Raw genomic sequence first — 27,591 nt, 5'->3', positions numbered from 1 at the left:
CTGGATGGTAGAATGTGGAAGACTAAGAACAAACAAGAGAGAACTATTGTAAAGTAGACTGTGTCTGTAGAGTGTGTATAAGATGTATGGATTGAAGGTAGAAGCAGAAGTGTTTATTAGTTTACTCCAATTGGGGGATCAGTGGTAGAGTTTGCGGGGAATAATAATAAAGGTATATTCTTTAAAAAAGTATGTATGTCTATATAGGTATGTGTATGTATATATGTGTATATATATGCATGCGTGTATGGATATATATATTTACCCCAAAAATATGGATGATTGGAAATGATGCAGACAATTACATTGGAAGCAACATTCTTTCTGCAATATTAAGCTGATCCACCCTCAAAAAAATAAAAATAAAAATAAATTATTGGTTGAAAAAAGTGCAAAATAACTTAACAACTTTAGGCTTTGGGGCTTTGCCTTAAGTGGTCTGCGGCCAGACCATATTGTGGGCTTGAGGAGGAAACCAAAGAGGAGCTTGAGGGTAACTGGGTTAAAGGCACACTAAATGAGCACTGGGAGTCTAGCCTGTTATGCTTTTGTCCTCTACCCAGACGAAGTGCTGAACCTCTGCTTTCAGTAAAAAGTGAATTTAGATGAAGCCCTTATACCCGGGACTTAGCGAGTGTGACTCACCAGTGAGGGTGCTGTCCAGTCAATTAGAAAGGGAGGACCAGCCGCTAGCAGGAGTGTCTGAGATTATGCTGCATTTATAACAAATAGTGTAACTCCGGATGCTCTGGATCGACATGTACGACAGCGAGTTCCAGTTCCTGCCAATATCCAGCAACTTCACACAGCGATTTGAAGAGGAGTGGGACAACATTCCACAGGACACAATAAACAGCCTGATTATGTGAATGTTATGTGTCGAGCTGCATGAGGCAAATGGTGGTCACACTAGATGCTGACTGGTTTTCTGATCCACGCCTCTACCTTTAAAAAAAAAAGTTCTGTGACCAACAGACAAATATCTATATTTCCAGTCATTTGAAATCCATAGATTAGGGTTTAATTTATTTATTTCAATTGACTGATTTCCTTATATGAACTGTAACAGTAAAATCTTTGAAATTGCTGCATGTTGCTTTTAAATGTTTTGTTCAGTATATACTACCTTCTTGCATCGCCGCTCTCTTCTTCTCTCACATTTTCCCTTCGCTTGTGGACTTCGGTGCACAACACATCAGGTACAACTGTTGTGGAAATGTCGATCCAAAGATTATGGCAGAAACTATTTAATGATGTTATAGAAAAATCTTTAATCAAGCAGCTGCAGGGGAGATCTACCTTCTGATTTCACAGGGAAGAACTCCAAGAATAAATGGTTCCATGTCCCTTATATAGTGTGAGGTTATAATACAATGATAATGTTTACACAACAGTTCTTTCAGTACAAGCAACCGTTCCGGAACACAGTGGCTTGGTGTCAGGGTGCAGACATACCAGGAGTCTATGAAAGGCTTGACATCACAGTCCAACACAGAGCATATCCCTTGAGATGTTACAACAGCTCACCCCAAATTCTGCCTCCACAATTCCCCCGTTGACGCCATAGAAACCATAAGCATCACCATATATGATGTCTCTGAGCTGTTGTCAGACAGAATTTAAAGGTGTCATTTTACACAGAATGTGGCTCCTGAAAGGTAACACAATAACAATCTGTGGAAAAGGGATCAGAGCCATTTCAATGACAGTAGTTACTATCATCTCCAATAAGGCCATTTTGATCGCCCTATAGAGGGTGACACAGTGACAAATGGCTACCGGGACAATTTACCTTGTCCCCCCCCACCCCCATTTTAACACTGCTGCTACTTTGTTTATTACTATCATCTCCAATAAGGCCATTTTGATCGCCTATAGAGGGTGACACAGTGACGAGATCTGTCAGGTCATTCAAGTTTACTTCTGTGGTCACATGACCATCTGGTGGAAGGAAGATACTTCTGTTTCACACAATCTCCTTACCAACAGACTCCGCATTCCCATTGGAATCAAGTAGGCACTTTACCGCCGCTGGGGTAGCGAGGGTCACCTGATGTTGCCTTTTCCACCTGGGTTTTAAAGTTTCTTAGTGCATCCTGACCATTACCCAGTCTCCAGGCTGGCGATCGTGATGGGGATGGTCGTCTGGGGGAGTTTGAGCAGCAGAAACCTGTTAGGTGAACAGCTCAAATACATTTAGTACTTCATCGTAGTGTCATCCAACAGATGCAGATCAGGGACTTGGGTCCTCGTGGGACGGGCCATCAGTACCTCATGTGGACTGAGGCCAGTTATCCGGACCAGGGTGGAACACATTGAAGAGAAGGCTATGGGTAGCACATCCACCCAGGTAATTCCTGTTTGAGCACATATTTTTTACACTTTATTTTTCAAAACGCCATAGTAGCGTTCTACAAGTCCAGAACATTCCGGATGAAACAGTACATGCAAATTTCTGTTAACTTGCATCATGTCACACAATTCTTTCATTATCTTCAAGGTGAAATGTGTCCCCCTAGCGTTAACTAAACTTTATTGTGGAACAATATCTTGTAACAGGCACTTAGCTAAAGTCTCTGCTTCCTCATTTGATGTGGGGAAGGCTTCAATCCGTTTAGAGTATCTGTCAAGATTACCAACATATCATTTTTTCTTCTACAGGCAGGCATGTGAACAAAATCTTTTTGCATATTTACCAAAGTGCCCCAGCAGACTGGTAGGCTTGACAAAGGTCTGTACTTGCTTTCCTGCGTTGTGTTCTACAACTACAGTAGGTTGACTATGACCTTAATATGGTGACCTTAATAATATGATTTAAAATCAGTGTCAGAGGAAGGCCTGAAAAATGGTCAAAAACTCAAGTCATCCAAGTCATAGACTGTTCTCTCTGCTGCTGCACGGCAAGTCAAGGTCCAAAAGGCTCCTTAACAGCTTCTAGCCCCAAGCCATAAGACTGCTGAACAATTAATAAAATTGCCACCCGGACTGCTTGTTGGTCATTTTATATATTGCAGCTTTTCTTGGGCAGTGAGCTACCCTGAAGGAGCAGAACATGCCTTGTGTCGCCAAGACATACCTTATTCATTCTTTATTAAGTTGTTAAACATATTTCTACGTGGTGTTTCCTTTCTGAAGTAGTGATTATGTAGAAACAAATATAGAGAGAAATAAACATTCTAAACCAGAGGTAGAGCTAGCTGCAAGAACGCTTGGGTCTCAAAGAGTTAAGTTGAATAACAGGATGTTAGTGTTGGACCTTGTCATATAAGGGCGATGCTTTTTCTTCACGAGACACAACCCACAGTGAGACATTCACATGCAAACCAGGAGTCCGACCACAGTAAGTACTGTTGCTGATCTTTGACTAATACTAATTGATAATAATCAACAGTACCATAAAAGGAGTTTTTGTGTGTGAACATGTTAAACTATACTTGTGGGGACCAGATTTAGGGTTAGGGGTTAGAGTGTGTGGTGGGGGGGAGGTGTTATGTAATTACATGTCGTCTTACCCACCTTATTCTTAGATGAAGATTGGTGACATGATTGAGATCAACAGAGTTCAATACAAACACTGGGCTCTGTACATTGAAAATGGAAAGGTCATCCAGTTGGTAACTCCAGGTATGATGTTTGTCTGGAAATGTTTTTGTGGTAACCTAAAAAAAAAATACAAAAGGAAAATGACAGACGGACGCACAACAACTTCCAACTTTGTTCGACATTTGAAGTTGCACAAAGAACGGTAAGTCGTGGCTAATATAGCCGACAGCTATATATAACTGTGATAGTGTAGCATGTGGCTAATGTAACGTTAAATCAATTAGCCTCCACACAGTCAATCAGTGTGGGAATTTGATCATTGCACCCAAGATTGAGCTACAACTGGCTAGGCAGTTGGTAGCCTAAATCCTGCCTGATGTTACTGCTGTTCCTAAAACCATTGACATACGTTAGCCTACTGTAACCATACATAGAGAGGGTGTGTGTGTTAAGGTTGGACGATTGTGTACAAGCCTAAATCGCCCGATTGTGCCCCATAGCGATCCTCCACAGTTCAGGGCCTTTCCCATGACTACCTAAGTATTTCCATGAAAAAAATATGTTAATTTGGAAAGTAATAATAAGCATTCGTGATTTGCGTAAATGTAATATACTAACTATTACTCTTGTTAAAAATATGAAATGGTATTACATTTGGTGAAGAGCACATTATGACTTGTTTAGGACTCGAAACTCAAAGTTTTGGACTTGAGACTTGACTTGAGACTTGTCGGTCTTGACTTGAGACTTGACTCGAACTTGCCTGTCTTGACTTGGGACTTGACTTGGGACTTGAGTGCTAAGACTTGAGAATTACTTGTGAGTTGTTAAACAGTGACTCGGTCCCACCTCTGGTTTATAGTATAAAAACAGGACCTTGATTAACCTTTTTTTACTGCAGTGGGCTAAATCAGGGTCAAAAGGAGTGTTTCTGGGTAGTCTTAAACAAATCTTGCCTTGATTAACCTTGATTAACCTTTTACTGCAGTGGGCTAAATCAGGCCACACAGAGTGTTTCTTAAACAAATCTACTTAGAAACAAAAGTATACACTTCACACACATGGTTATGGACTTAACAAAAGAAGACACCTTTACCATGTCAGATACAGAGTTGAAATGTTTTCAATTTCGAGTTTCATCCCAATATTAGCCTTTATATGCATCACTGAACACTGAAATATAACAAAACCGTATGACATCGAAACAATGGATTTTCTGGAGAAGGATCTGTGGAGAATCCTCCCATACAGTTCATGTTAATCATATATTCTGTTGTAAGGTATTAGCCCCGGTAATACGGGGCAACGGTAAACAGGTCGTACCCCACGAATGATCTTGAGCCCCCCTTTGGGCCAATCAGTGGAATTTTGTAAATTGCGGATCACTATGGCAAGATAAGTCATTCATCCCAGTTTCATCAAAATCAGGCCGGTGGTGTCTGAGATATCGCGGTTAGCTAGACTCATATCCATGAGCATATGTGTCAAATTCAATCACTTGGTGAGTCAAATAGATTGAGATATAAACATGTGTTCGTATACAGCGCCACCGTGTGGTTGTTATGAATGTTCTTTCTATTTAATTGTATTTTTTTATTTATCCGTTATTTTACCAGGTAAATTGACTGAGAACACATTCTCATTTACTGCAACGATCTGGGAATAGTCTGGTTCCTGCAATCTGTCCTAAAAGTAAAAACAGGGCTAATACTTTATAACAGAATATATGATTAACATGAACTGTATGGGAGGATTCTACATAGATCCTGTTTCTGCAGTCAATCGCCCTCTAGTGGCCTCATGGGTGGAATGTTCATGTTTTCATGATGTAATAACTAATAAACATATATTTTTGAAACTGCAGAAAATCCATTGTTTCCATGTCAACCGGTTTGTTATATTTCAGTTTTCTGTGATGTATATAGAAAGTCTAATATTGGGAGGCAACCTCAACATGGAATACATTTCAACTGTATCTGACATTGTACAGGTGTCTTCTTTTGTTTAGCCCATAACCATTTTTAAATAATATAAAGGGTGGTATATTAATTTAATATTCTGTTTAATTTTAATGAAAAATTACCACACAACCACATTGGTCTTTGAGATGGTCCTTTGTTCATTAGGCAATACACAACATTTTGCATTACTGACATTCTCCATGGACTCATGAATGACCCAGAAATTATTTACTAAGTGTGCTTGCTGCAGCAGCTGTAAAAGCCTTAACAGCAGTCAGTACACCAAGCACGCCTGCAGTACCAGCTAACACATTATTCAGGAAGTCATCTGCCTATAAGGAAAAATACAAACAGAAAACAAATGAATATGGAGTGCATCTCCTCAAGCAAAGCATTAATTAGAATATTCTCTCATTATACTGTCATGGCTACCTGTTGGGACTCTGATTGGCCGTAACGGAGGAAAGTAACAAAATGCTCGCAGTTGTTTCCAAGGAGGTTATATTTTATTGTGCTGCCTCTCATTTTGTCCACTTCCCCCATAATGACGTCAGTCCTCCTTGGTTTGTACTCGTCATCCAGGTAGTTGTTGATTTGTAAGGATTCCCTGCTGTCACATCCTGTAATGTCTCTATTGTAATCGTGCCTTTACAGGCAACACTGCCGCTGGATGAGCTAAAACTGCAGAAAGCTACTTTTGAAGGTCCATCTACAAAACAGGAGGAAATAAAAAGGTGTGTTTTGCTGATGAGAAATAAAGAAACTGACTATCGACCACGTTCAGATATCAGTTTTACTGTGGTGTTGAGGGCAGCAGGTAGTCTAGTGGTTAGAGCATTGGGCCAGTACTCTGCTGTTAGGGGCAGCAGGTAGTCTAGTGGTTAGAGCATTGGGCCAGTATTCTGCTGTTAGGGCGGCAGGTAGTCTAGTGGTTAGAGCATTGGGCCAGTACTCTGCTGTTAGGGGCGGCAGGTAGTCTAGTGGTTAGAGCATTGGGCCAGTACTCTGCTGTTAGGGGCGGCAGGTAGTCTAGTGGTTAGAGCATTGGGCCAGTACTCTGCTGTTAGGGGCGGCAGGTAGTCTAGTGGTTAGAGCATTGGGCCAGTACTCTGCTGTTAGGGGCAGCAGGTAGTCTAGTGGATAGAGCATTGGGCCAGTACTCTGCTGTTAGGGCGGCAGGTAGTCTAGTGGTTAGAGCATTGGGCCAGTACTTTGCTGTTAGGGGCAGCAGGTAGTCTAGTGGTTAGAGCATTGGGACAGTACTCTGCTGTTAGGGACGGCAGGTAGCCTAGTGGTTAGAGCATTGGGCCAGTACTCTGCTGTTAGGGACGGCAGGTAGCCTAGTGGTTAGAGCATTGGGCCAGTACTCTGCTGTTAGGGACGGCAGGTAGCCTAGTGGTTAGAGCATTGGGCCAGTACTCTGCTTTTAGGGACGGCAGGTAGCCTAGTGGTTAGAGCATTGGGCCAGTACTCTGCTGTTAGGGACGGCAGGTAGCCTAGTGGTTAGAGCATTGGGCCAGTACTCTGCTGTTAGGGACGGCAGGTAGCCTAGTGGTTAGAGCATTGGGCCAGTACTGTTAACATTTGACTTCAGATGATGTTTACACCCTGCCCCAATTCTGGAATTGGAATATCGGCTACAACAAAAACATTTCAAGAAAAACATCATACCTGGAGATACCAACTGGATGACCTTTCCATTTCCAATGTACAGAGCCCAGTGTTTGAATTGACCTCTGTTGAGCTCAATCATGTCACCAATCTCCATCTAAGAATAAGGTGGGTAAGAAGACATGTAATTATGTAACACCCCCACACACACACAGTCCTGTTTTGCTAACACATTTTCTCTAACCCCTAACCCCAAATCTGGTCCCCACAAGTATAGTTAAACATGTTCACACACAAACTCCTTTGATTGCACTGTTGATTATTATAAATTAGTATTAGTCAAAGATCAGCAACAGTACTTACTGTGGTCGGACTCTGGTTTGCATGTGAATGTCTCACTGTGGGTTGTGTCTCGTGAAGAAAAAGCATCGCCCTTATATGACAAGGTCAAAACTAACATCCTGTTATTCAACTTAACTCTTTGAGACCCGAGCGTTCTTGCAACTAGCTCTACCTCTGGCTAAGAATGTTTGTTTCTCAAGTAAATGTTTTCTACATAATCACTACTTCAGAAAGGAAACACCTCGTACAAATATGTTTAACCATTTATTAAAGAATGAATAAGGCAAGTCTTGACTCTGCTCCTTCAGGGTAGATCACAGCAGAACGCTTTGTCTAGATATGATCAAATAGACCAGCTGAAGTCTTCCTACCATTACAGACTGTATACTGTAGACCAGCTGAAGTCATCCTACCATTACAGACTGTATACTATGGACCAGCTGAAGTCCTCCTACCATTACAGACTGTATACTGTAGACCAGCTAAAGTCATCCTACCATTACAGACTGTATACTATGGACCAGCTGAAGTCCTCCTACCATTACAGACTGTATACTGTAGACCAGCTAAAGTCATCTTACCATTACAGACTGTATACTATGGACCAGCTGAAGTCCTCCTACCATTACAGACTGTATACTGTAGACCAGCTGAAGTCATCCTACCATTACAGACTGTATACTGTAGACCAGCTGAAGTCCTCCTACCATTACAGACTGTATACTATGGACCAGCTGAAGTCCTCCTACCATTACAGACTGTATACTGTAGACCAGCTAAAGTCATCCTACCATTACAGACTGTATACTATGGACCAGCTGAAGTCCTCCTACCATTACAGACTGTATACTGTAGACCAGCTAAAGTCATCTTACCATTACAGACTGTATACTATGGACCAGCTGAAGTCCTCCTACCATTACAGACTGTATACTGTAGACCAGCTGAAGTCATCCTACCATTACAGACTGTATACTGTAGACCAGCTGAAGTCCTCCTACCATTACAGACTGTATACTATAGACCAGCTGAAGTCATCCTACCATTACAGACTGTATACTATGGACCAGCTAAAGTCATCCTACCATTACAGACTGTATACTATAGACCAGCTGAAGTCATCCTACCATTACAGACTGTATACATAGACCAGCTAAAGTCATCCTACCATTACAGACTGTATACTATAGACCAGCTGAAGTCCTCCTACCATTACAGACTGTATACTGTAGACCAGCTGAAGTCATCCTACCATTACAGACTGTATACTATAGACCAGCTGAAGTCATCCTACCATTACAGACTGTATACTATGGACCAGCTGAAGTCATCCTACCATTACAGACTGTATACTATAGACCAGGTAAAGTCATCCTACCATTACAGACTGTATACTGTAGACCAGCTGAAGTCCTCCTACCATTACAGACTGTATACTATAGACCAGCTGAAGTCATCCTACCATTACAGACTGTATACTATAGACTAGCTGAAGTCCTCCTACCATTACAGACTGTATACTGTAGACCAGCTGAAGTCCTCCTACCATTACAGACTGTATACTGTAGACCAGCTAAAGTCCTCCTACCATTACAGACTGTATACTATAGACCAGCTGAAGTCCTCCTACCATTACAGACTGTATACTGTAGACCAGCTGAAGTCCTCCTACCATTACAGACTGTATACTGTAGACCAGCTAAAGTCCTCCTACCATTACAGACTGTATACATAGACTAGCTGAAGTCATCCTACCATTACAGACTGTATACTATAGACCAGCTAAAGTCATCCTACCATTACAGACTGTATACTATAGACCAGCTGAAGTCCTCCTACCATTACAGACTGTATACTGTAGACCAGCTGAAGTCATCCTACCATTACAGACTGTATACTATAGACCAGCTAAAGTCATCCTACCATTACAGACTCCTACCATTACAGACTGTATACTGTAGACCAGCTGAAGTCAGAACAGGGCTCCGGGCAGCCGAGCGGAAATGGAGGAAAACTCGCCTCCCTGCGGACCTGGCATCCTTTCACTCCCTCCTCTCTACATTTTCCTCCTCTGTCTCTGCTGCTAAAGCCACTTTCTACCACTCTAAATTCCAAGCATCTGCCTCTAACCCTAGGAAGCTCTTTGCCACCTTCTCCTCCCTCCTGAATCCCCCTCCTCCCTCTCTGCAGATGACTTCGTCAACCATTTTGAAAAGAAGGTCGACGACATCCGATCCTCGTTTGCTAAGTCAAACGACACCGCTGGTTCTGCTCACACTGCCCTACCCTGTGCTCTGACCTCTTTCTCCCCTCTCTCTCCAGATGAAATCTCGCGTCTTGTGACGGCCGGCCGCCCAACAACCTGCCCGCTTGACCCTATCCCCTCCTCTCTTCTCCAGACCATTTCCGGAGACCTTCTCCCTTACCTCACCTCGCTCATCAACTCATCCCTGACCGCTGGCTACGTCCCTTCCGTCTTCAAGAGAGCGAGAGTTGCACCCCTTCTGAAAAAACCTACACTCGATCCCTCCGATGTCAACAACTACAGACCAGTATCCCTTCTTTCTTTTCTCTCCAAAACTCTTGAACGTGCCGTCCTTGTCCAGCTCTCCCACTATCTCTCTCAGAATGACCTTCTTGATCCAAATCAGTCAGGTTTCAAGACTAGTCATTCAACTGAGACTGCTCTTCTCTGTATCACGGAGGCGCTCCGCACTGCTAAAGCTAACTCTCTCTCCTCTGCTCTCATCCTTCTAGACCTATCGGCTGCCTTCGATACTGTGAACCATCAGATCCTCCTCTCCACCCTCTCCGAGTTGGGCATCTCCGGCGTGGCCCACGCTTGGATTGCGTCCTACCTGACAGGTCGCTCCTACCAGGTGGCGTGGCGAGAATCTGTCTCCTCACCACGCGCTCTCACCACTGGTGTCCCCCAGGGCTCTGTTCTAGGCCCTCTCCTATTCTCGCTATACACCAAGTCACTTGGCTCTGTCATAACCTCACATGGTCTCTCCTATCATTGCTATGCAGACGACACACAATTAATCTTCTCCTTTCCCCCTTCTGATGACCAGGTGGCGAATCGCATCTCTGCATGTCTGGCAGACATATCAGTGTGGATGACGGATCACCACCTCAAGCTGAACCTCGGCAAGACGGAGCTGCTCTTCCTCCCGGGTAAGGACTGCCCGTTCCATGATCTCGCCATCACGGTTGACAACTCCATTGTGTCCTCCTCCCAGAGCGCTAAGAACCTTGGCGTGATCCTGGACAACACCCTGTCGTTCTCAACTAACATCAAGGCGGTGGCCCGTTCCTGTAGGTTCATGCTCTACAACATCCGCAGAGTACGACCCTGCCTCACACAGGAAGCGGCGCAGGTCCTAATCCAGGCACTTGTCATCTCCCATCTGGATTACTGCAACTCGCTGTTGGCTGGGCTCCCTGCCTGTGCCATTAAACCCCTACAACTCATCCAGAACGCCGCAGCCCGTCTGGTGTTCAACCTTCCCAAGTTCTCTCACGTCACCCCGCTCCTCCGCTCTCTCCACTGGCTTCCAGTTGAAGCTTGCATCCGCTACAAGACCATGGTGCTTGCCTACGGAGCTGTGAGGGGAACGGCACCTCAGTACCTCCAGGCTCTGATCAGGCCCTACACACAAACAAGGGCACTGCGTTCATCCACCTCTGGCCTGCTCGCCTCCCTACCACTGAGGAAGTACAGTTCCCGCTCAGCCCAGTCAAAACTGTTCGCTGCTCTGGACCCCCAATGGTGGAACAAACTCTCTCACGACGCCAGGACAGCGGAGTCAATCACCACCTTCCGGAGACACCTGAAACCCCACCTCTTTAAGGAATACCTAGGATAGGATAAAGTAATCCTTCTCACCCCCCCTTAAAATATTTAGATGCACTATTGTAAAGTGGCTGTTCCACTGGATGTCATAAGGTGAATGCACCAATTTGTAAGTCGCTCTGGATAAGAGCGTCTGCTAAATGACTTAAATGTAAATGTAATGTAAGTCCTCCTACTGTTGTAACTTTAATGTGTTTGAGTTAATGTTTAAGTTCATTCTTTGAGCTGATATATTTGAGATAATTCTTTAGATTTATTTGCATATGTAATTGTATTGGGTTGTGTTGAATTCTGCTTTTTGACTGCAAGTCCCAGAATGCCTTGCGAGAGGAATGAGTGATAACGCGCCAATTATGTGCAGGTGCGGTAATTGTGGCTGACTTTCCGACAGCATCTTACCTGCATTGCTCTGTACCACAACCATTGTTGTTAAATGTAACGTAACCAAGTATTTTAACTAAAGAAGCTTTCTTATCAAACCCGGCGTCCCGAGTCATTAATTTGAAGTTAGCAAATCTAAAACCTACCATTACAGACTGTATACTGTAGACCAGCTGACCAGTCCTCCTACCATTACAGACTGTATACTATAGACCAGCTAAAGTCATCCTACCATTACAGACTGTATACTGTCCTCCTACCATTAGACCAGCTGAAGTCCTCCTACCATTACAGACTGTATACTATAGACCAGCTAAAGTCTTCCTACCATTACAGACTGTATACTGTAGACCAGCTGAAGTCCTCCTACCATTACAGACTGTATACTGTAGACCAGCTGAAGTCCTCCTACCATTACAGACTGTATACTGTAGACCAGCTGAAGTCCTCCTACCATTACAGACTGTATACTGTAGACCAGCTGAAGTCCTCTACCATTACAGACTGTATACTGTAGACCAGCTAAATTACAAGACTGTATACTATAGACCAGCTGGTCATCCTACCATTACAGACTGTATACTATAGACTAAAGTCATCCTACCATTACAGACTGTATACTAAAGTCATCCTACCATTACAAGACTGTATACTATACAGACCAGCTAAAGTCATCCTACCATTACAAGACTGTATACTATAGACCAGCAAAAGTCCTCCTACCATTACAGACTTTATACTATGGACCAGCAAAAGTCATCCTACCATTACAAAGATTGTATACTATAGCCCAGCTAAAGTCATCCTACCATTACAGACTGTATACTGTAGACCAGCTAAAATCATCCTACCATTACAAGACTGTGTACTATAGACCAGCTAAAGTCATCCTACCATTACAAGACTGTATACCATAGACCAGCTAAAGTCATCCTACCATTACAAGACTGTATACTGTAGACCAGCTAAAGTCATCCTACCATTACAGACTGTATACTGTAGACCAGCTAATGTAATCCTACCATTACAAGACTGTATACTGTAGACCAGCTAAAGTCATCCTACCATTACAAGACTGTATACTATAGACCAGCTAAAGTCATCCTACCATTACAAGACTGTATACTATAGACCAGCTAAAGTCATCCTACCATTACAAGACTGTATACTATAGACCAGCTAGACTGTATACTCTAGACCAGCTAAAGTCATCCTACCATTACAAGACTGTATACTATAGACCAGCTGAAGTCATCCTACCATTACAAGACTGTATACTGTAGACCAGCTAAAGTCATTCTACCATTACAAGACTGTATACTATAGACCAGCTAGACTGTATACTATAGACCGGCTAAAGTCATCCTACCATTACAAGACTGTATACTGTAGACCAGCTAAAGTCATCCTACCATTCATTACAAGACTGTATACTGTAGACCAGCTAAAGTCATTCAAAATAAACTATAAATTATCGACTTGAGCTCTGTAAAAATAAACAAGAAAGAAGTGCAGAGTGTTTGTCTTTAAATTGAATCCTATTCCCTTTATAGTGCAGAATAGTCAGACAGGAAATGTCCAGAAGAAGGTTGATGGGCTTTACCTCAGTGTGAAACAGAGGAAACACTAACTCTACCGTTTGACAGGTAAACCCCAACAACAATCTGATCTCTAACACATTATGAATCTAGCAGTTCAAATGAATTATGAAAAAAAAAATACATTAGTCATACATATCAGACCATGTTTATGATCAAATGTTGGTATGACCTATGTTAGTAATTGATCTAATGTAAAACATTTAATTAAACTGAGAAATGAAAGACTACCTTGTGAGCCACAACTCTGCATGCCTTGCAATAATGTTATAACCGCATGACAACAAATGCTTTGGAAATGAGTTGATTGGGACCTCCCGGGTGGCGCAGTGGTTAGGGCCTATCCCATATCTCTGTGCCACCAGAGACTCTGGGACTCCGTAACCGGGAGGTCCGTGGGGCGACGCACAATTGGCTGGGTCAGGGAGGGTTTGGCCGGTAGGGTTATCCTTGTCTCAACGCGCACCAGTGACTCCTGTGGCGGCCGGGCACAGTGTGCGCTAACCAAGGTTGCCAGTTGCACGGGAGTCGCTGGTGTGCGATGAGACAAGGATGTATGGGTATGACGCTACAGGCTTGCCACACCCGTATTCAGGGAGTTTCTCTCATTCTTCTCTGCAGATTCCCTAAAGGTCTGTCAGGTAGAATGGGGAGTGTCGCTGCACAGCTATTTTTAGGTCTCTCCAGGGATGTTAGATCGTTTCAAGTCCGGCTCCGGCCGGGCTACCTCAAGGACATCTAGAGACTTGTCCTGAAGCCACTTCTGCATTGTCTTGGCTGTGTGCTTATGGTTATTGCCCTGTTGGAAGGTGAACCTTCACCCCAGTCTGAGGTCCTGAGCACTCTAGAGCAGGTTTTCTTCAAGGATCACTCTGTACTTTGCTACATTCATCTTTCCCTCGATCCTGACTGGTCTCCCAGTCCCTGCCGTTGAAAAACATCCCCACAGCGTGATGCTGCCACCACCATGCTTCACCGTAGGGATGTTTCCAGGTTTCCTCCAGACGTGACGCCTGGCATTCAGTCCAAACAGTTCAGTCTTGGTTTCATTAGACCAGATAATCTTGTTTCTAATGGTCTGAGAGTCTTTTTTAGGTGCCTTTTTGCAAACTCCAAGTGGGCTGTCATGTGCCTTTTACTGAGGAGTGGCATCCGTCCGGCCACTCTACCATAAACTTCTTCCATTTAAGAATGATGGAGGCCATTGTGTTCTAGGGGACTTTCAATGCTGCAGAAATGTTTTGGTACCCTTCCCCATACCTGTGCCTCGACACAATCCTGTCTCAGAGCTCTACAGACAATTCCTTTGACCTCATGGCTTGGTTTTTGCTCTGACATGCACTGTCAACTGTAGGACCACTCCAATCAAGTTTCTAGAAACATCTCAAGGATGATCAATGGAAACAGGATGCACCTCAGCTAAATTTCAAGTCTTATAGCAAAGGGTCTGAATACTTATGTAAGTAAGGTCATTACGGGGTATTATGTTTAGAAAATAAAGAATGGCGCAGAAGGATATGGCTGACGTTTTACGATCCCGTAACCAATTTTGTATTCTTTTTTTGATTTTCTTTCGCTTTATTTGTGTTTTGTACATAATGTTTCTGCCACCGTGTCTTATGACTGAAAAGAGCTTCTAGATAACAAGACAGCGATTACTCACCCTGTACTGGAGGAAGACTATTTCTTCACCGAGTCGGACGGGAAGGATTTACTTCAGACGCCCGACAAGGCCCTCATTCACGGGAGAAAGAGACTGAGATATTGAGGATGAAGATACGGTTGCCTTGTAAGGATACGTCACCGAGACGGTAATGTACCTTTACCATCGGTCCTATTAGCCAACGTATAATCAATCGATAATAAAATACACAAACTACGATCAAGTATATCCTACCAACGGGACATTAAAAACTGTAATATCTTATGTTTCACCGAGTCGCGGCAAGCACAGATACAGGTGAAAAAGATCAGGGTGTGACAATACGTTTGTGATGTTATGTTGCAGTTTGTTTTGTATTTAGAAGAACATTAATTGTCAACTAGAAGGTCATTTTCCAAGAAGAAAAATTGTGGGATAGTGATTTGTCTTTTTGCTACGGACATTGATAAATAGAAACCAAATAAACTGCCACAAAGCAGGACATTTCATTGGACACATGTTACTAATGAAGGGAGAAGCTGACAGTGAAGGACATTTACTTTTACAGCTTAACTGATGATGCTATGATGATATTATGTTATGCTATGTTAATGATTTTATTGTTTTTAAAAAAAATCTTACACGACTGTAATTGCAGTCTTTGTGTTGATTGGTTAGACGCACTGTAGTAATGTATTAGAATAGCTGTACTGAAGTTTCCTACAGTACAAACAGACATTATCACACTACTGGCAATGGGCTGGAATAAGAGGAAGTTCACCAACATGGATCACATCTTGTATCAGATTTCTCATTCTTGTTGATCTATTTATACATGTCAGATCTTCTGTCTGCAATCCTGGCTCAGCTTTGTAGTATTTCTATTAGTCATCTTGATGTAGGAAAACATTCAAAATGACTGTATACGTTAGAGTCAAACCTTTTAGTGTGATTCACTTGAAAAATGCGAACCTTCACCTACGTTGTTCCTTAATTTAATTGTATTTTTTTCAGAGTGTCAAAAGACTGAAGGAGCAGACCAGCTTCCTTAAAGATAAGTAGGCAGAGCTGGATATCGACGATGCTGTGCTTCAGGAGTGGGTTGCTGAGGTCCAGCAGTGGCCTGAAGGTATGTTAGATCTGAACAAATAGAACAAAAAGTCAGACAACCAGAAAAAGCTCAAACCAAGTTTTGTGTGTATGGGATAGGACTGTAGTCAATAGGGTCTTAGGGGTGGGCCCCTATGCCCCCCCACCCCACCCAGCAATGTCTTCTGTCTTCAACACACACTGTTGACTAATCCTGAGCTGAGTTCCTCATCCCTCATTGTACAGGTTCCACAGCAACTGCCCGTTCTTATCAGGAACTGAAACTAAACGGCACCCTTTGCCTCCTTCCTGTATTCATATTCAGCAAAAACATGTTTGAACAGAATTTAAACTTTCTACACTTCCTCTTGTCTCCCTCAGTAACTTTACATGCACAAAGTTCCTATTCACCCTTAAGTGACCCTTAACATATACATGTCTTACACATGTAAAGTAGTCAGTATGTTCTAGTAGGAATGAGTATATTTCAAGCCAGAATTCAACAGGTAGAAAAGTGAGTGTTTCGCTGTTTCTCAACTTCATAATTGTATTGATGTCAGTGAAGTCATGTTTGTAACCTGCCCTATGTTTGACAACCACACTTCAGGATAGTCAGACAGGAAATGTCCAGAAGAAGGCTGATGGGCTTTACCTCAGTGTGAAACAGAGGAAACACTAACTCTACCGTTTGACAGGTAAACCCCAACAACAATATGATCACATTATGAATTTAGCAGTTCAACTGAATTGTGAAAGAAAATTATGTTATATATACCTCTGTGAGTTTACATCTCACGGGCAACAGCCATCTTGCAATCAAAAAGGCAATCTTGGACAGATGGACGTTGCTGAACAGACTGCAGGAGGAAGAGAGGATCCTGGTACAGGAGATGAAGAGGCACTGAGGAAGCCTACAAAGAACAGTGGGAACTCTGGAAGCATTGGCCCTGCAGCTGCAAGATCAGAGTAAGTTGAGGTTTATACTATTTTTGGACTGGACTTTTTGTCTTGCTTTACAAATATCCACCACACTATTTTGTGTAGTGGAATTGTAAATCATTTACTGCTTTACATGTAACTTATAGGCAATGCAGTGGAGTTGTCAGAGAGAGGGAGGAATGGCCTTCTCTGCCTCCTGAAGAGAAGATTGAGTGAACCTGTAATGAATTAATGAAGAGGCGAAACGGATCAGAGGACCAATACGCGGCGTGGTAAGTGTCCATGGTTCTTCTCAATACGTTAAGGTACACATGAACAACTGACTACAAAAAACAAGAAATGTGACAACTCAAAACAGTCCTATCTGGTGCAAAGACAGAGACAGGAACAATCACCCACCAACACACAGTGAAACCCAGGCTACCTAAGTATGATTCTCAATCAGAGACAACTAATGACACCTGCCTCTGATTGAGAACCATACTAGGCGAAACTATAGAAATTCCCAAAACCTAGAAAAACAAACATAGACTGCCCACCCAACTCACGCCCTGACCATACTAACTAAATACAAAACACAGGAAATACAGGTCAGAACGTGACAGTACCCCCAAAGGTGCGGACTCCGGCCGCAAAACCTTGACCTATAGGGGAGGGTCTGGGTGGCGTCTGTCGCGGTGGCGGTTCTGGCGCGGGACGCGGACCCACTTCACCATTGTCTTAGTCCGCCTTATTGTCCGCCTCCGTGGCTTTCTCACCATGGCAACCCCTCTCAATGACCCCACTGGACAGAGGGGCAGCTCGGGACAGAGGGGCAGGGGCTCGGGACAGAGGGCAGGGGCTCGGGACAGAGGGCAGGGGCTCTGGCGCCTCTGGGCTGAGGGCTCTGGCGCCTCTGGGCTGAGGGCTCTGGCGCCTCTGGGCTGAGGGCTCTGGCGCCTCTGGGCTGAGGGCTCTGGCGCCTCTGGGCTGAGGGCTCCGGCAGCGGCGCCGGACAGGCGGGACGCTCTGGCAGCGGCGCCGGACAGGCGGGGACGCTCTGGCAGCGCGCCGGACAGGCGGGAGGCTCCGGCAGCGGCGCCGGACAGGCGGGACGCTCCGGAGCGGCGCCGGACAGGCGGGAGCACCTGCAGGAGGAGACAGAGAGACAGCCTGGTGTGTGGAGCTGCCACAGGAGGCAGCGGCGCCGGACAGGCGGGACGCTCCGGCAGCGGCGCCGGACAGGCGGGGCGCTCCGGCAGCGGCGCCGGACAGGCGGGAGGCTCCGGCAGCGCTGGAGAGGAGGAAGGCTCTGTAGGCCTGATGCGTGGTGCTGGCACTGGTGGTACTAGGCCGAGGACACGCACAGGAAGCCTGGTGCGGGGCTGCTACCGGAGGGCTGGTGTGTGGAGGTGGTGACGGATAGACCGGACCGTGAAGGCGTACTGGAGATCTTGAGAGCAGGGCTGGCACCAGCCGCCCTGGCTGGATCTTCAGTCTAGCCCGGCAGATGTGAGGAGCTGAGATGTAGCGTCCCGGGCTAAGCACGTGTACTGGGGACACCGTGCATTCCACCGCATAGCACGGTGCCTGACCAGTACCACGCCCGCCACTGTTAGCACTGCTAGGCACACTGTAGCGCTGAGCTGGCACAGGACATGCAAGGCTAGGGAGGTGCACAGGAGGCCTGGTGCGTGAGGCTGGCACCATCTTCACCAGCCGACTAGCACGCACCTCAGGGCCAGTATGGAGAGCTGACCCAGGTGTCATCAAATCCTCGACACGCTCCGTCGGGCGAATTCCGTGTCTCATGCACCAACACAGCAACTCCCTCATATCTCTCTCCTCCAATCTCCCCATTAACTCCTTCACAGTCTCTGCTTCGCTCACCTCCAACACCAGCTCTGGTTCTGAGCTCCTCCTTGGCTCCTCACGATAAGCGGGGAGTTGGCTCAGTCTGACTCCTGACTCTGCCACACTCTCCTGTGCCCCCCAAGAAAATTTTGGGGGTGCGTCTCGGGCTTCCAGCCGCTCTGCCGTGCTAGCTCCTCATAATGCCGCCTTTCTGCCTTCGCTGCCTCCAGCTCGGCTTTGGGCGGCAATATTCCCCTGGCTCTGCCCAGGGTCCTTTCCCGTCAAGGATCTCCTCCCAAGTCCATTTATCCAAATAGTGCAGCCTCTCCCACTGCTGCTGCTGCTGCTGCTCCTGCTGCTGTTGCTGCTGCCTCTGTTGCTTCTCCTGCTGCTGCCTTTGCTGCTGCTGCTCCTGCTGCACCTGTCGCTTCTCCTGCTGCTGCTGTTGCCTCTGTTTACCACGCCGCTTGGTCCTTGGTTGGTGGGTGATTCTGTAATGAATTTCCTCCTCTTCTTCCGAAGAGGAGAGGCGAAACGGATCAGAGGACCAATACGCGGCGTGGTAAGTGTCCATGGTTCTTCTCAATACGTTAAGGTACACATGAACAACTGACTACAAAAAACAAGAAATGTGAAAACTCAAAACAGTCCTATCTGGTGCAAAGACAGAGACAGGAACAATCACCCACCAACACACAGTGAAACCCAGGCTACCTAAGTATGATTCTCAATCAGAGACAACTAATGACACCTGCCTCTGATTGAGAACCATACTAGGCCGAAACATAGAAATTCCCAAAACCTAGAAAAACAAACATAGACTGCCCACCCAACTCATGCCCTGACCATACTAACTAAATACAAAACACAGGAAATACAGGTCAGAACGTGACAGAACCAACAAAAGACCAAGACAACAGCAGGAACGCCTACCACAAGCTGATTCTGGGAGAAGGGGCTATTTTTGATGACTCTGATGAAGATGAGAACAGATGAAGATAGAAGTCCTATTGCTGAGAGCTCAGATGAAGATAGAAGTCATATTGCTGAGAGCTCAGATGAAGATAGAAGTCCTATTGCTGAGAACTCAGATGAAGATAGAAGTCCTATTGCTGAGAACTCAGATGAAGATAGAAGTCCTATTGCTGAGAACTCAGATGAAGATAGAAGTCCTATTGCTGAGAACTCAGATGAAGATAGAAGTCCTATTGCTGAGAGCTCAGATGAAGATAGAAGTCCTATTGCTGAGAACTCAGATGAAGATAGAAGTCCTATTGCTGAGAGCTCAGATGAAGATAGAAGTCCTATTGCTGAGAGCTCAGATGAAGATAGAAGTCCTATTGCTGAGAGCTCAGATGAAGATAGAAGTCCTATTGCTGAGAACTCAGATGAAGATAGAAGTCCTATTGCTGAGAGCTCAGATGAAGATAGAAGTCCTATTGCTGAGAGCTCAGATGAAGATAGAAGTCCTATTGCTGAGAACTCAGATGAAGATAGAAGTCCTATTGCTGAGAGCTCAGATGAAGATAGAAGTCCTATTGCTGAGAGCTCAGATGAAGATAGAAGTCCTATTGCTGAGAACTCAGATGAAGATAGAAGTCCTATTGATGAGAGCTCAGATGAAGATAGAAGTCCTATTGCTGAGAGCTCAGATGAAGATAGAAGTCCTATCGCTGAGAGCTCAGATGAAGATAGAAGTCCTATTGCTGAGAACTCAGATGAAGATAGAAGTCCTATTGCTGAGAGCTCAGATGAAGATAGAAGTCCTATTGCTGAGAACTCAGATGAAGATAGAAGTCCTATTGCTGAGAGCTCAGATGACGACTATGGCGACATCAGCAGCAACTCAGAATGTTGGCTTGGCACTTCTTTACTGAGGAATGTGGTTGTTGTTAATGTTATTTTATTATTATATATTTTTTGTATTTTCTATGCTGCTGGGATTGTGATTTTGGTGTGCCTTTGAGTTGCAAAATAGTCCTTGGTCTCAATTGGACTGCTAAAGTAAATAGATAAAGTAAAAGTCTTAATAAATAAATCAATAACAGCTCTGTGTGTGTGCTTCAATCGATTTACATAGTATGAATTAATTATTTTGATGTAATAAACAGTGTAATATATTGCTGCCCCTTTCAACATTGTAAGTACAACATCACTTTTCTGAAATGTCACTTGCCAAATCTAACAGTAGCCTATCAATCGTTTTTATGTTTGACTTTAAATCTGTTAATGGTGTATCAATGAAAATCTGATATTGAATGGAATGTTTTGTTTCCTTACCCGTAACCTTCAGCAGTGCATCTCACCTTACACCACAGTTTCAAATGGTGGAACATAGGGGCTCTTTCCATGTGTCCTATTGAATCTCCCGAGTGGCTCAGCGGTCTAAGGCACTGCATCTCAACGCTAGAGCCGTCACTACACTACACTACAACCCTGGTTAGAATCCAGGCTGTGTCACAAACAGCCGTGATTGGGCGTCACATAGGGTGGTGCACAATTGGCCCAGCGTCGTCCAGGTTTGGCCTGTGTAGGCCGTCATTGTATATAAGAATTTGTTGTTAACTGACTTGCCTAGTTAAATAAATAAATAAATGTACAGCAGCATACGATTTGATAGTTGTTTTACCAAAATTCATTAATATCAATTAATATACTCATGGTATAAAAAAATATATACTGTATAATTTTACAGTATACAGTTCACAAACTATAGTCTACTAAGACAGGCATCTGGCACAATGCTGATTGACATAGGTTATGAGCAGTGGATTGGTCTGAGCAACTTTAGTAGGCCTCGTGATTTTACTGTGAGTAATGAGAAAACAATCAGCAAAAGTGATGGGAATATTGCATTTTGAAAAGCAAATACTTAGATTGAATATGTAGGCATATTCCGTCATCAGTGGACCTTTGCGTGAGGGGTGTCATGAAGAATTAGGGTGTTTTGAAAGGGCGGATACAGGTTTGCACTATGTAGGTTACGCAGGGCTCCTTTTACCATTGGTAACAGTAAACTAATTATTAGGCTATAGCTTATTATATTTCCCGTCTGAACTTCAAATAGGCTACGCAATATAGGGCTATATGCGTTAATAAGCGCATCTTCCAGGGACCCTCTGCACACATCAACAACTGACACCCACCATCGCTCCACAAAAGCCGAGGCTCTTACAGAGCAAGGGGAACTACTACTTCAAGGTCTCAGAGCAAGTGACATCACCGATTGAAACGCTATTTAGCGCGCACCGCTAACTAAGCTAGCCGTTTCACATCCGTTACACCTATAGTAGGCTAGGTGGATCTATAGATTAAAATACACATAGTCTTAGTTTATATGCTGTTTATATAGCCTACCATGCTATTATGTTTATTACCTTACGGGCATTCTTTCTGAAGGCTACCACTGCATCATATTGACATGCGGGATGTTTTGTGACAGGTGTGTTTATCTGCTTGGGTTACAGAGGGATGTATTGATTATAGGTGAAAGCCAAATCATGGTACAGCTGCTCTATCTGGATAGACAGAGAGAATTCAGTGCATAATTGTCTTGTTTATCAGAAATATGCTGTGCTGAAGACCATGGTAATAGAGGTGCTGTTATGGCCATTATGCAAATAATGGTTATAGGGGTTGAATGCCATATAAAGGGTGTATAATGTTTAAATAGTATATTTTCAAGGGTCTCAAGGCTCCAATATCAATATAAAACAGTATAAACATTTACATTCATAAACTTGTTTTTTTTGCCATGAAGCTCTATACAACCCTAGACAATCTTATATTTTAACAAGCCATGTCTGGTCATGGAATCCACATTTTCATTTGTTTTTGTTTTTTGGAGCTCAGACTTGTGGCTTGGCACAAAATATATTTGGGGTGAATCAGACATATTTTTACGATCCCATACCCCTGGTGGCCACCCAAACGTGCAATTTCTCCAAACTTTAATGATTTGTAGGTCAAGAACAGATTGTGTTTTGAGTCACTGCATCCCAACATTATTTGACATTAAGTTTTTATTTTATTTTACCTTAATTTAACTAAGCAAGTCAGTTAAGAACAAATTCTTATTTACAATGACAGTCTAGGAACAGTGGGTTAACTGCCTTGTTCAGGGGCAGAAAGACAGATTTTTAACTCGTCAGCTCGAGGATCCGAACTAGCAACCTTTCGGTTACTGTCCCAACGCTCTAACTACTAGGCTACCTGCCACCCCAAGTTAACTAAGGGGCTCTAGTTAAGTCATGAGGCTCCCACATTTCAAATCGAAATATTAAGGACTGAAAAACACGTTTTAAAAACTGCACCAATTGAAACATTGAGTTGGCATGTGCTGATGCAGCACAGCGTTATGTAGGTTTTAATGAAGGTCCATATCAATTTACAGGCATATTATAATGATATTACCGAATATATTGATAAGAATCCGATTAGGGATAGGGTTAGAATAATAAACTACAAAATGTTTCCATATTTGTAGTTCACAATTTATCTGGTTTAGGGAAGAAAATGTCGTTATTTTTGCATACACGATTTAATAAAACGTGATTCAAACTTAAGACAGATGCCGTTACAATAATTGATGAATACTATCAAAAAGTAATATAACAAATCTGACAGGATCACATGATACCCTTCCTACAAATAACTATCAATGTCACGTGACGTGATGTCACGCAACGTAACCGTAACATAAAAACCAAGCAGTGACTCAAAACACAAACAGTACATAGAGATGTCTGTTCGAAGTGCATGTTTACCATTCTCCCTCTTTATATGTCAGATACTTAGTTGTTGTTATGATCATAACCTGTAAAATGTACTATTTATTACCTTTAATTGTAATAATAATAATACAAGCAATTGCGAACATTACTAGCAAACATCGCTGTTGCCCAAAAATATGGGACCAGTTCATCAGAGGTCGACGTTACAGAACGGTCATTTGCAAATGTTTTGTGTAGAGGTATAAATAAAATTGTGTCCGCGGTACAAACTATAACAAAACGTCAAAATTGACCAGGAACATACCGATTAAGTATGACTTTTATTGTAATCTAATGAATGTATGCCCTATACATATTTGTTCAGTTCATTGACCTGATAATTGTTCATGTTACTAAACTAAAGCTTAATATCTTATTTTAACTCTGAAGATCTCTTTGGTCGCCACAGAGTTGTTTATTTTCTGGGCTGTTATGTGTGGAACAATACACAGAACTCCTTGCATTTAGATATTCTAGTACCTTAAATTATTGATTGGGGCGGCAGGGTAGCCTAGTGGTTAGAGCGTAGTAACTGAAAGGTTGCAAGTTCAAATCCCCGAGCTGACAAGGTACAAATCTGTCGTTCTGCCCCTGAACAGGCAGTTAACCCACTGTTCCTAGGCCGTCATTGAAAATAAGAATTTGTTCTTAACTGACTTGCCTGGTTAAATAAAGGTAAAATTAAATTGGAGACTTTTTTGAATGTGTATTTTGTGTTTTAATATAGTCTGTTTTATTTGTAATGTACAGTACCAGCCAAATCGTTGGACACACCTACTGTACTCATTCCAGGGTTTTTATTCATTTTTACTATTTTCTACATTGTAGAATAAAAGTGAAGATATCAAAACTATGAAATTGCACATAGCTCATTAAAATAAAATAATAGTCTAGAATTATGTAGACCGAAATACAGAAACTACTAGATTATTGGTAATTTCTTACTCAATAATTTACCTCGCTTTCACTTTAAAATAGCTAGCTAGCTACCTCCAAAATAAGCAGTCATGTTTATCTGTACTAATAGCCCGAACTCAGAGAGCATTGAGTTAAGGGATTCAGAAGGGGCTTGGCATTGGTGTAGTTCAATGCACCACGAGTTTGTGCTAATAGTACATAAAAACATTGTGCTAATAGTACATAAAAACATTGTGCTAATAGTACATAAAAACATTGTGCTAATAGTACATAAAAACATTGTGCTAATAGTACATAAAAACATTGTGCTAATAGTACATAAAAACATTGTGCTAATAGTACATAAAAACATTGTGCTAATAGTACATAAAAACATTGTGCTAATAGTACATAAAAACATTGTGCTAATAGTACATAAAAACATTGTGCTAATAGTACATAAAACATTGTGCTAATAGTACATAAAAACATTGTGCTAATAGTACATAAAACATTGTGCTAATAGTACATAAAAACATTGTGCTAATAGTACATAAAAACATTGTGCTAATAGTACATAAAAACATTGTGCTAATAGTACATAAAAACATTGTGCTAATAGTACATACAAACATTGTGCTAATAGTACATAAAAACATTGTGCTAATAGTACATAAAAACATTCTGCTAATAGTACATACAAACATTGTGCTAATAGTACATAAAAACAATGTGCTAATAGTACATAAAAACATTGTGCTAATAGTACATAAAAACATTGTGCTAATAGTACATAAAACATTGTGCTAATAGTACATAAAACATTGTGCTAATAGTACATAAAAACATTGTGCTAATAGTACATAAAAACATTGTGCTAATAGTACATATAAACATTGTGCTAATAGTACATATAAACATTGTGCTAATAGTACATAAAAACATTGTGCTAATAGTACATAAAAACATTGTGCTAATAGTACATACAAACATTGTGCTAATAGTACATAAAAACATTGTGCTAATTTGTACATATAAACATTGTGCTAATAGTACATACAAACATTGTGCTAATAGTACATAAAAACATTGTGCTAATAGTACATAAAAACATTAATAGTACTAATGCTAAGTACATAAAAACATTGTGCTAATAGTACATAAAAACATTGTGCTAATTGTTTGTACATAAAACATTGTGCTAATAGTACATAAAAACATTGTGCTAATAGTACATAAAAACATTGTGCTAATAGTACATAAAACATTGTGCTAATAGTACATAAAACATTGTGCTAATAGTACATAAAAACATTGTGCTAATTAGTACATATAAACATTGTGCTAATAGTACATAAAAACATTGTGCTAATAGTACATACAAACATTGTGCTAATAGTACATAAAAACATTGTGCTAATAGTACATAAAAACATTGTGCTAATAGTACATAAAAACATTGTGCTAATAGTACATAAAAACATTGTGCTAATAGTACATATAAACATTGTGCTAATAGTACATAAAAACATTGTGCTAATAGTACATAAAAACATTGTGCTAATAGTACATAAAAACATTGTGCTAATAGTACATAAAAACATTGTGCTAATAGTACATAAAAACATTGTGCTAATAGTACATATAAACATTGTGCTAATAGTACATAAAAACATTGTGCTAATAGTACATACAAACATTGTGCTAATAGTACACAAAAACATTGTGCTAATTTGTACATATAAACATTGTGCTAATAGTACATAAAAACATTGTGCTAATAGTACATAAAAACATTGTGCTAATAGTACATAAAAACATTGTGCTAATAGTACATAAAAACATTGTGCTAATAGTACATAAAAACATTGTGCTAATAGTACATACAAACATTGTGCTAATAGTACATAAAAACATTGTGCTAATAGTACATAAAAACATTGTGCTAATAGTACATAAAAACATTGTGCTAATAGTACATAAAAACATTGTGCTAATAGTACATAAAAACATTGTGCTAATAGTACATAAAAACATTGTGCTAATAGTACATAAAACATTGTGCTAATAGTACATAAAACATTGTGCTAATAGTACATAAAACATTGTGCTAATAGTACATAAAACATTGTGCTAATAGTACATAAAACATTGTGCTAATAGTACATAAAAACATTGTGCTAATAGTACATAAAAACATTGCTAATAGTACATAAAACTAATAGTACATAAAAACATTGTGCTAATAGTACATAAAAACATTGTGCTAATAGTACATAAAAACATTGTGCTAATAGTACATAAAAACATTGTGCTAATAGTACATAAAAACATTGTGCTAATAGTACATAAAAACATTGTGCATTGTGCTAATAGTACATATTGTGCAAACATTGTGCTAATAGTACATACAAACATTGTGCTAATAGTACATAAAAACATTGTGCTAATAGTACATAAAAACATTGTGCTAATAGTACATAAAAACATTGTAAAAACATTGTGCTAATAGTACATAAAACATAAAAACATTGTGCTAATAGTACATAAAAACATTGTGCTAATAGTACATAAAAACATTGTGCTAATTAGTACATAAAAACATTGTGCTAATAGTACATAAAAACATTGTGCTAATAGTACATAAAAACATTGTGCTAATAGTACATAAAAACATTGTGCTAATAGTACATAAAACATTGTGCTAATAGTACATAAAAACATTGTGCTAATAGTACATACAAACATTGTGCTAATAGTACATACAAACATTGTGCTAATAGTACATACAAACATTGTGCTAATAGTACACAAAAACATTGCGCTAATTTGTACATAAAAACATTGTGCTAATAGTACATACAAACATTGTGCTAATAGTACACAAAAACATTGTGCTAATTTGTACATATAGTACATAATGATTGAGAGACTGGGTTGTGCTGCAGCAGACTCAGCACCCCCCTACTTATCTCGTCTCTGACTAAAGCAGTTCTTAATCACAATACAATGTACCTCATATAATTGGCCAATAGAGGGGGCCATGTAGACAGTACATGTTCAGTCAGTGATCTAACATCAAGCCAGTCCTCAAGTCTTCTCAGGACTTGTTTGGGGTTTGTAATAT

General features: G+C 41.7%; 1 protein-coding gene and 1 pseudogene across 1 annotated transcript in view; both read right to left on the bottom strand.

The window, feature by feature from the left end:
• The window catches only part of LOC118394126 (phospholipase A and acyltransferase 4-like), a 57,640-nt gene extending 50,155 nt beyond the window's left edge, over nt 1–7,485 (bottom strand). The window contains exon 1 of the mRNA XM_052464593.1: nt 7,479–7,485. The gene's annotated coding sequence lies outside the window, so the exon portion shown is untranslated. The remainder of the gene's footprint in view (nt 1–7,478) is intronic.
• Nucleotides 5,548–7,272, bottom strand: LOC118394069 (phospholipase A and acyltransferase 4-like; annotated as a pseudogene).
• Nucleotides 7,486–27,591: the final 20,106 nt, after the last annotated feature.

The sequence above is a fragment of the Oncorhynchus keta genome, chromosome 1 (assembly GCF_023373465.1).
Source record: "Oncorhynchus keta strain PuntledgeMale-10-30-2019 chromosome 1, Oket_V2, whole genome shotgun sequence".
Taxonomy (NCBI): Eukaryota; Metazoa; Chordata; class Actinopteri; order Salmoniformes; family Salmonidae; genus Oncorhynchus; species Oncorhynchus keta.
The sequence above is the reverse complement of the archived record's forward strand: the minus strand, read 5'-3'. Positions and strand labels throughout refer to the sequence as shown.